This window comes from Phalaenopsis equestris, unplaced genomic scaffold (genome assembly GCF_001263595.1).
Source record: "Phalaenopsis equestris unplaced genomic scaffold, ASM126359v1 Scaffold000552, whole genome shotgun sequence".
In the NCBI taxonomy this organism is placed as follows: domain Eukaryota; kingdom Viridiplantae; phylum Streptophyta; class Magnoliopsida; order Asparagales; family Orchidaceae; genus Phalaenopsis; species Phalaenopsis equestris.
This window is the reverse complement of record NW_018164992.1, coordinates 2,532,367-2,543,541: the sequence shown is the minus strand read 5'-3', so window position 1 is coordinate 2,543,541 and position 11,175 is coordinate 2,532,367.

Genomic DNA, 11,175 nt, shown 5'->3' with positions numbered 1-11,175 from the left:
ACTACTTGTTTTACTTTTACACATGTCACTACTTTCATTGCATGAGGAAGAGTACTTTTAATATATTAAAAACCCCACTTTATGATTTTCTCTAAGTATTTTAATTTAGAAGTAGAAGTAGTATTGTAGGGATAATTGTATGATAAAATCAAAACCAAACTTTTATCAACCTTCCAAGCTAGGGCATATTATTCTGAACTAAAATTTCTTTTGAAAGTCGTCGTGATTAACCTCGATCTCTGTGGGATCGATATTCGGGGCTTAATCAGAAAGCCCTATATTACTTGATAATGATACGTGTACTTGCGTAGAATCTCTAGAAATATAATTGAAATCTTACTTTGCTTGGGATCAAATTTTCGGTGTCATTACCAGGAATTAAAATATTCAAGTAGTGGTGTCAACTTCTTAAATTCTACATATAAAAGAGAATATCGGAAACCAAGTTTTTTTCGCCGTTGTCGGGGATCGCAACGGTTGATCTTGACTTTTAAGAGAATTTTATTTGAAGTAATTAGACTTAGACTTGGAAACTATAGTTTCGTAAAAACTATTTTTGTGAGAAAAATGTTTTTTGTATGAAAAGTGTTGTGAAAAATAATGTATATGTGAAAATGTTTTATAATGTTGAATATATTTTTTGTTTTATTTGTTTAATTATTGATGTATTTTTTTTTGTGTTGGGTATGCGACACAAAGGATTTGTAAGACTTGTGTCTTATGATCCTGAGTTAGAAAAAAATAAAAAATAAAAAAAAAAACAGAAAGGACTTGAAAAATTAGAAATGAAATGGAAAACATTAAAAATAATAACTTAGAAAATCAGTATAAATCATTGAGGGATTATGTAAATCCTACGACAGATGAAATTCACTCAAGTATACAAACCCCTGTCGTAGAAGCTGACTCGTTTGAAATAAATCAATCAATTATCCAACTAGTGCAGAACAACCCGTTTTGGGGAACTCCTTCGGAGGATCCCTATTTACACTTATCAAATTTTCTAGAACTTTGTGCTACATTTTGTTGTAACGGTATGTCAGACGATGCTGTTAGACTAAGGTTTTTTCCTTTCTCACTAAGGGATAATGCAAAAATGTGGTTATACTCATTAGCACCTGACTCTATTAAAAATTGGGAGAAGTTAACTCAGAAATTCTTGGCTAAGTATTTTCTACCTTCAAGGACTACTAACTTAGAAACAATATTATCTCATTTTGTTAGTATAAAGGGGAATCAATATATGAAACCTGTAAAAAATTTAAGGAACTCCTAAGGAACTCCTAAGAAAGTGTTCACACCATGCTTTGCCTGATTGGTTAATAATTCAAACTTTTTGCAATGGGTTAGTAGGATCCCTTAGGTCTATAATTGACACTGTCACTAGTGGATCATTAATGTCAAAATCATTTGATGAAGCTTATGCATTAATTGAAGAAATGGCTACAAATGAATTTCAATGGCCCTCTACAAAAATCCTAAAAAGGTAGTCAATGTTCATGATACAGATGCATTTGCAATTCTTGCATCTCAGGTTGCTACAATATCAAGGAAGTTGGACCAACTTGAAATGAACGAGCCTCAATTCACTTCAGTAAGTGAGGAAAGTTTATTAGAGCATATGATTGATTCTAACTTATCATATGAGACTTTAAATATCATAAATAACCTGTATTCTAACTTTTACAACTCAGGTTGGAAGAACCATCCTAATTTTAACTGGTATCATACTATTTGGGGTGGAAACCAACAATGGGAAAATAATCATGCAAATCTTAATGGAAGTTGGAATAATCAGGGGAACAAAAACTATAGACCTTCATATCCACCAAACTCTAACAGTGATCAACAATTTGAGGATAAGAATATGTTTATAGAAGAAATGACATTGCAAATGGGAAACCAGTTGCAATGTCAAAATACTGCGATTAGAAACATAGAGAATCAACTGGGACAAATTGCCAATTCACTTAGCAATACACTCCAAGGAACACTTCCTAGCAACACTGAGATCAATCCTAAAGATAAAAAGGATGAACAAATATACACTGTCCAATTAAGAAGTGGAAGAGAGATAGAGGGTGTGGTTAGAAAAGAGAAAGAAGTTGTGAGAGAAACAAAGGAAACTAAAAGACCTAAAGAACATGTTTCTAAGGATCTGAAAAAATTAATATCTCCAACTAAAATCAGTTTAGAAAGACCACCACCTCCATTTCCTCAAAGACTTAGATAGTATGAGTTGGATAAACAATTTTCAAAGTTCATGGAAGTACTTAAGAAGTTAACAATAAATATTCCTTTTGTTTAAGTTTTGGAACAAATGTCGAGTTATGCAAAGTTTATGAAGAAGATATTAAACAAGAAAAGGAAGTTTGGGGATTATGAGACAGTTGCACTAAGTGAGGAGTGCAGCGCTATACTTCAGAAAAAGCTTCCTCAGAAACTTAAAGATCTTTGTAGCTTAACAGTTCCTTGTGCAATTGGAGAAAGATTATGTGGAAAAGCTTTTTGTGATTTAGGATCGAGCATTAATATGATGCCTCTATTAATATTTAGAATGTTAGGTTTAGCCGATATTTCTTCTACTACTGTAACCCTTCAGTTAGCTGATCAATCTATCATTTATCCAAAAGGGATTATAGAAGATGTGCTTATTAAAGTTGATAAATTTAGCTTTCTTATGAACTTTATTGTATTAGATATGGAGGAACATAAAGAAAATATTATTATTTTGGGGAGACCCTTTCTTATTACTGGACAAGCTATGATAGATGCACAAAAAGAAGAGTTGACAATGAATATTAATAACCATGAAGCCACTTTTGATGTTTTAAAGGTTATGAAGTATCCAACTGAGACAAAAGATGATGATTATTTTTGGATCAATGAAATTGATTATTTAAGTAAAGACTATTTCTAAGAAAGTTATGAGAGTAAGTTAACAGATGAGATCGAAATGGACTTTCATGATGAGTTAAAAATTGTTGTTTAAAGAAGACTGTATGCATGTTAAGAAGAGGTGTGAAGTGATGGACGTTACCGAAAATAGTAAAATTTTAATTTCATCTGTTGAAAAATCTCATGAACTTAAGATGAATGTACCCTATATAATTTGAAGGCCTATCTATTTAGGGAATTCATCTACACTACCAGTCTTTATATCTTCAAATTTGACTCAATCATGAGAACCTAAATTGAATGATGAAATCAGTAAAATAACTCCTAAGAAAGAGTTATTCAAAATCATTGAATGGCATATTATGTGGTATACAGACAAACACAAACAAAATGAATGAGATTCTGATGCTGGGGCAACCGGAGTAAAAATTGGATACATCGGGTCGTCGATGTTATATCAAGTGCTTCATGGGAGACAACCCATGGTTATCTTTGTTATTTGTTTATTGTGATTGTTGTTATGTTGGATTGATAATAATGACATGTTGGACTTTAATCTATGTTTGATGTGTAAGAGTGGATTGAATTAATTTTGTGAGGTAATTCTGTGAGGTAATTCCTTCTAATTCCTTCGTCATGACTATATTTGTATATGATTTCTGGTAGTAGCAGGTTGACGAGTTTGTTACGACTTAGTTCTTAACCGGAGCTGAGCATTACCTTGAATCATGTATTGTTTTGACTTGAGACACTCCATGTAAACTCTATTAATTCCTTTATCTGACATTGTCTTTACGGGGTAAGGTCATGAACTTACTTAGTGAACAACATCTGGATGAACTACACTATATTTACCAGATTGTGTATGCCTTAAACTTAGAATAAACCTGAAATTGGTAACACATGAAGTAATTCTAGTCCATGGGTGATAATGATACAAGGTTTTATAATACACCCACTTTATTAATGAAGTTTTTTCCTTTAGAAATTAAAAGTAAGGAGGGGAAATGTGAGTAGAAAGAAGATCAAATTAACCTCAGTCGTTGTTTGTTTATAAATCTGTGAGTTTATGTATTGGAGTTTGTGTGTCTATGTTTGTAAGTCAAGTTAAATGAGTTTTTATAGATGACAAAACTTATCTCAATATTTTAAACTTGTTAGCATCCAACAATTCCTTTATGAAGTTTTAAATGTGTTACTGTTTAATCTTCAGTCTGTACCTGTTCTATTATTTAAAATTCCTTTATAGTGTTATGTCAAGCACGTTTAGGCTAGATTTACTTTCTACCGCAATATTCTACCATGTGTTATTTGTTGATATTTTTATAGAATGTGTAGTAAATTGAAAAAGTGATCTTTCCTTGCTATATATTTTTGTACTTAATTGATACGGAAGAGATAGTGGTGGGGGGGGGGGGGGGGAAGAAAAATGTTTCAAATTTAAACCTTACTTGTTTTCAAAATTATTACAAATAAAATTTTATTTTATTTCTAATGATTAATGTTATGTAGAGTCATCTTAAGGATGTTAAAATTTTAAATATATAAATGGAGTAGGAAAACTTAGTTGATATTTTTAGTGAAAAAGGTGAACCTAGAGTTAAGGAAATTTAGTTAAGAACTTGGGGAAATGAATAACTATCTTTAGTAGGAAAAATTGTATTTTTTGAAAAATTAAGGATTCTTAGAAAGGATTCTTAGAATTCTTATTTTCTTATTTTCAAACATTTAAGACTCTCTTAGAAAGCTTTTTTTAAAAAAAATTATACATCTTTTCAAGTGAAGGAAAGTAATAAGTTTTAACTTTAGAGGAGGATAATGTAATTCAAAATTATTTAAGGATTTCCTTAGATATAGTAATCCTCACATAAAAAAAAGAAGAAAAGAGAAAAAGAATAATGGATCAAAAAGATCATTGAAAAAAAAAGATGCAAAAAAAAAAAAGAATAAAGTGAGGAGAAATTCTAATAAAAAATTGGTTTCACTTGAGCATTTATAGAGTAAAGAACTTAGAACAATCCTAAGCTTACTTTTTATACTTATATTAGTAAAAATTATTTTTAAGAGAGTTCTTAAGTCTAGAAAGTAAAGTTCATAGGATCCGAAGTTTGAAAAATCTGCATATATTTCTGAATTACACAAGTTTGATGTTCAAGTTTGATGATAAATATTTTAGACTCTGGGCTAGTCTGATTCACTAAAAGTTCTTCTAATTTGAACTATCACATTTTTAGAATTGAATTTTAACAATTCAAAGGGATGACCCATTAAATCTAATCTACATAAATTATTTTAAAATTGTACTATTACTTGAGGACAAGTAATGTTTAAGTTTGGTGGATTTTGATACGCCTAAAAATGTACTATTTTTCATGCTTCATTTTATAATGAATTGCACTTTAAAGGTATATTTTTTTGTGTTTTTGGTTGTAGGTACATCAAATTGAAGAATTTGGAGTGATTGAAGCAAAATGAACAAAAATGGACCAAAACGGACCAAAACGGAGCAAACCCGAGCAAATCTGGTTGAACCGGGGCACACCAGAGCTAAGGGGACCTAAACCGGACACTTAAGTGCCCAACGCTTAAACACCCAAAATGGCGCTTAGGCGCCACCAGGCAGAGAGGGGGGCGCTTAAGGGCCCAAAAAACGGTGCTTAGGCGCCGGTGACAGTTTTGAACATATCTTCTAGAATATACGTTGGATTTGAACAATTTTTGAAGTGGTGCTTCATGTATCTCTTGGGGAATTCATTGGAAATGAGAAAAGCGACTTTCTAGAAAATTTGGGGTGGTTATATGGAGTTTTGAAGAGGCACTTTGAAGAGGCACTTCAGGCGGCGCCATTTGGAAGATTCATTGAATCTGGACAGTTTTAAAGAGACACTTAAGCATCTTGTGGGAAATTATAAAAAAAGGCTTGGAAATGTTTTTAAAACAACTCTTAGACATTTGAATTAATTGAAAGAGGAGAGAAGAAGACTTGGAGAAGAAGAGGAGAAGGCTTGGGCGTGAGCCCCAAGCGGGGCGGAAAGGTGAGAGAGAAAGAGAGAGAGTTAAAGATTTCTTCTTTTCTTTTCACTTTGTTATTTGAGAGGATTGTAGGGAGATTTCTTTTGTTATACAAGGAGAGTTTGATTTCTATCAGAGATAAGTATTTTCATTGTATTTTGATTTGAATTTAGGAATTTAGTACTTTGTTTGTATGTTTTCAAAGTCTCGTTCAATGAAAAGTTCTTGTTGTCTCTCCATGTGAAGTGAGTAGTTTTTTTTGCTTTTCCTTGTTGTAATGATTTACTAATGAATTAGTATGCATGTGTACGATATAGAATTGTGTAGAGTAAGAATATATTGTGATGATTTTACTTTTTTCTTCATTTACATGTAAACTTGATCAACTTGTATGTTAAAATCTGTTGTGAGAACATGTAAGATCCGAGAAGATATTGTCTCAATCAATTGTGGTATAATCACATGAGATTATATGGATGAGAATGTGGTTCATATAGTTAAGTGCAAATAAATAGAGAAATAATCTTTAAAGGGTGCAGAATTAGAGGACTTTAGAGTGACAAGCTAAAGCCACTAATTTGGTCGAGCCCCCTAATTTAGTCTATTGTTTTAGGTTTTAAAGCGAGATGTTAGCCTCCGGGTGGAGGGATAAGAGGGAACTCTAGAGTGAGAGCTAGTATCTTCCCTGTCTAGCCCGTCCCAGAACTATTCAAACTTTAGATTAACCAATGTTCTTTATAGCATCTCTAGTAAGAGTAAAGAATATAATTGCTCATATTTGTCAGAATCTCTCTCGCAACTTGTTTTACTTTTACACATGCCACTACTTTCATTGCATGAGGAAGAGTACTAATATTTAAAAAACTCACTTTCTGATTTTCACTAAGTATTTTAATTTAGAAGCTGAAGTAGTATTGTAGTGATAATTGTAGGATAAAATCAAAACCAAACTTTTATCAACCTTCCAAGCTATGGCGTGTTATTCTAAACTAGAATTTCTCTTGAAAGTCGCCGTGATTAACCCCAATTTCCGTGGGATCGATATTTGGGGCTTAATCAGAAAGTCATATATTACTTGATAACGATACGTAACTTGATAACGATACGTATACATAACGATACGTATACTTGCGTAAAATTCCTAGAAATATAATTGAAATCTTACTTAGTTTGGGATCAAATTTTCGGTGTCATTGCCGGAGATTAAAATCTTCAAGTAGTGGTGTCAACTTCTTAAATTTTAAATATAAAAAAGAATATCATGATCAATACTACTGGTGCAGAGAGCACAATAGATTTGTGACATTGCAAGCTTGGCCACAAGAATCAGAGGGACATGAATGAACTTCAGTGCAAAGGCAAGCTACCAGAGCTGAAGTTAGTTGATCTCAGCATGTGTGAGAGTTTCATTATGAGAAAGCAGAAAAATGTGAGTTATTTAAAAGGCGCAGAGCACCAAAGACAGAAAAATTATATCGTGTTCATACAGATGTGTGGGGACCTTCTCTAGCAGCAACCCTTGGAGGCTCACTTTGATATATCACATTCATGGACGACCATAACAGAAAGATATTAGTGTACTTCTTGAAGCATAAATCAGATGTATTTAATGTGTTCAAGGCTTGGAAGGCCATGTTTGAGACAGATGAGATAAAGACAATCGGAAAATAAAAATATTTGAGATCTAACAATGGTGGTGGGTTCAAGAGGTTTTGTGCAGCTCAGGGAATCAGAATGGAGAAAATTATTCCTGAGACATCAAAACAAAATGGTGTTGCAGAGCCCATGAATAGGCCTATTAATGAGTCAGTTAAAACCATGAGATTGTAGTTGGACTACCGCAAACTTTCTGGTCAGAAGCGATTAGCACCGCAGTTTACCATATCAATAGGGGTCATTTGTTTCATTGAACTGTAAATTTCCCTTAAAAAGGTCTCGAGTGTGAAAAATGTCATATTTTCTCACCTTAAGACTTTAGACTGTCTTTCTTATGTTCTTATTAATCCTGAGGCTCATAGCAAACTTGAGACTAAGTTAAAGAAATATTTTTTCATTGGCTATGGAGACGAGACGTTTGATTATCATTTCAGGGATGATCATGATCAGAAGATCATAAGAAACAATAATGTGATTTTAAATGAGAATATCATGTATAAGGACAAGTCCAATGTCGTTTCTGAAGTAGCTCCTTAGAAATCTGAGATTTTGAGGTTTGATGATCTACCATAGGTCACAATGCAAGGTGGTGATGGAGGTGATGAAGAGAGTGGGGTCGAGACACTCATTCTTATTGTTCCACAGTCAGTTGCAAAGTCGTCCACCTCTACAACTACAGTTCGTAGGTTTGTCGGGAATAAACGTTCTCCTTAGTGTTACTCACCGACCTTGAACTATATTCTGCTGACAGATGGTGAAGAACCACATAGTTATGAAAAAAGGTTGCAAGATGAAAATTTAAGCAAGTGAGAGCTGGTCATGAAGAAGAAGATGGATTCCCTCTTGAGAAATCAAACATGAGAGCTGACAGAACTTTCACCAAGGAAGAAGACATTACACAACAAGTGGGTGTACCGTGTGAAGACTTAATTTGATGACAATAAGAGTTATAGGACGAGACTTGTCGTAGAAAGCTTTCAGCAGAGGTATGATATTTTTCATGAAGTGAGGGTTGTAAGCAGATACATGAGTAACCCGGGAAATAGCTTGGAGGTACCAGACTATGTTAGCAATGATATGTTGACTAAGGGTGTTGCTCTTAAGAAATTGAAGTCATGTGCAACTTCAATTAGTCTTCTAGCTTGAAGAAAAGGGCTTTGAGTTGTTGAGGTGGAGGATATCACGTTTGAGGAAAAAGACGATGTAGTCAGTGGATGATGCAACTAGTGTCCCAGTCTCTAAGTAGGAATTGTTAAAGAAGGTGGAGCCTGGTCCTCTACTTTGTTTGGGCAAGTCTTGCATTTATATAATGTATTTAATCTATTTAAATACATTTCTTTTATTGGCTTCACAAATTAAGGAAAGCAGCCTTATATCCTTCCTTTAATAATTCCTTTTCCCAAAATTAATCTCCCTCCATTGCTTCTGAATTCACGAATCAGAGATATTAGCATCCTTATGTGGGCCGAATAAAGTAAAAGAGGTATTAACACTTATTGTGTATAGTAGGTAGCCAAAAAGCTTTGCTATTCACCTTATTACGTTTTTGGCTAACGGGTGAGGAAGAAAGAAAATTGCAAGTTTGATATTTCCCATTTCTTTTTCTTCTTCTCATGTAGCTCTCGGTTGGAGAGGGAGAGAGAGAAGCTGAGGAGAGAGAAAGAGGTAGAGTCCATTATAACTTTATGTTAATCGTCGATATGATCGACGGGTGTAATCATCATAGTAATAAAATCCTTTGCAGCTCCATGGACATAGTTACGCAGGCAATTTTCTGAACCATGTAAATCTGTGTGTCTGTTATTTCTATGTGAATTTCTCGTTCTAATTTTTAGCTTTATTGTCGTCATTTTTCACAACAATGCACATGCTCAAATTTTTGGGGTGATGTCTGTTTGCAACGATCATGACAAAAACAAAGTTATGGAGGATGGAAAAGTAAAGGATAATCACCATCTCAGAGGGAGAAGCGACCAAAGCACTAATAGTACCCATATGCAACCATATGAGGGAAATTTGGGGATTCCGACGACTGTACTAATAAAAAACATAATAAAAACTAAGCCATAAAATAGAAAATAATGTATTTATAATAGAACATAGCTAGGAGGGGAAAATCCTTCCCATTGGGCGACAACCCAAACCTGAGTAAGGTTTGATTGACCTCATTAAGTCCTTGCTAAATTGGTTCAGCTGATTTAGCTTTCCAACCCCTGCGTCATGCTTTAGCTAGTTATAAGCCTTAGATGGGCAATTTCAATAACGTATGTGAGATTGTTGACGACATTAAATTCTTCAATTAATTCATTTTACAACAAGAGTCGGGTCAATACCTTTGCTTGACTTGATCGACTTTAGTCTTTTGTTCGGGTGGCTTGCATGTGGTCAACATCTATTCCCCGATTCAGAGGAACTTCACCTAGTCACGTAAGTCATCTGACATTATGTTAGTGAACCGTTAGACGTTTGCTACTGGACCTTTTGTCTTTCGCTGGTGGACTTTAGATCTCCTGCTAGTGGGACCTTTAGCGTTTCGTATGTGAGTCATCTTTATATGCACTCCTATGTACTTTCGTAGACTGGATTTCATCAAAGATCTGTGCATACACGTATTTGATGTGTAACTTCACTTTTATTATTATTATTATTATTTTGGTCTAAAGTAAAAAAGAAATCAATGTAAACTATATAGCTCGCGGGCGGTGATAACACAGGGTGATGGTGGTACCGGTAGATTGTAGGCGACATGGTTTATAAACGACAGACGAGATTATTGAGGTTGGCGGTGAAGGCGGGAGGCTGGCCAGTGGAGAAGACGAAGACGATATGATGCAACATTTTATACAAGAAAATATATTTTGAATTTGCCAATATCATTTGAATTTCTAATAAATAAAAAAGGAGCTCCATAATACAATCTAAATACATGGTAATTTTACATTGCATCAAAAAAAAAAAAAAAAAACCCTAGATAATAAAGTTCACACATTTTGCAACAAATCAAACATACTCATAGATTTATATATGATACAATTATAGTGTGATAAATAAAAAAAAGATTTACACACATACTACTAAAAAAATTTGTATTTATATATTTAGAACTTAAATTTTAAATTTTTTACATGTCACAATCCCATGCATGAGATGATGTATTTAAGTCATAAAAGTTTATATAGTGTTATTTTTTACATGAAATGAATGAATTGGGTGGTATAAATATAATGATTAAGTCTATGTTTTAGATATGTAAATACATAGTAATTAAATGTTCTATTACATATAGGGCTATTAAAAAAGTTCGTCATTCGCGAATAACTCGTTCAATAGCTCGCGTTCGATTTGTTCATTAAGCAAGCAAATCGAACATTAATAATTTTTTTTAGCTGAATTTATAAACGAGCCAAATGCAGACAAAATATTGTTCCCCCATGTTTGAGTCATTTTAACTCCAAGTTATTAAATAATTAAATAATAATGTATAAGAAGTTAAAATAAATTTTTTTTAGTATCATATAAAAGATTTGTTTATTTAAATATAAAAAATAAATTGTAGATGTTAGACATTCAAAACATAAGAATTGGGCGGTGGGTATATATATATATATA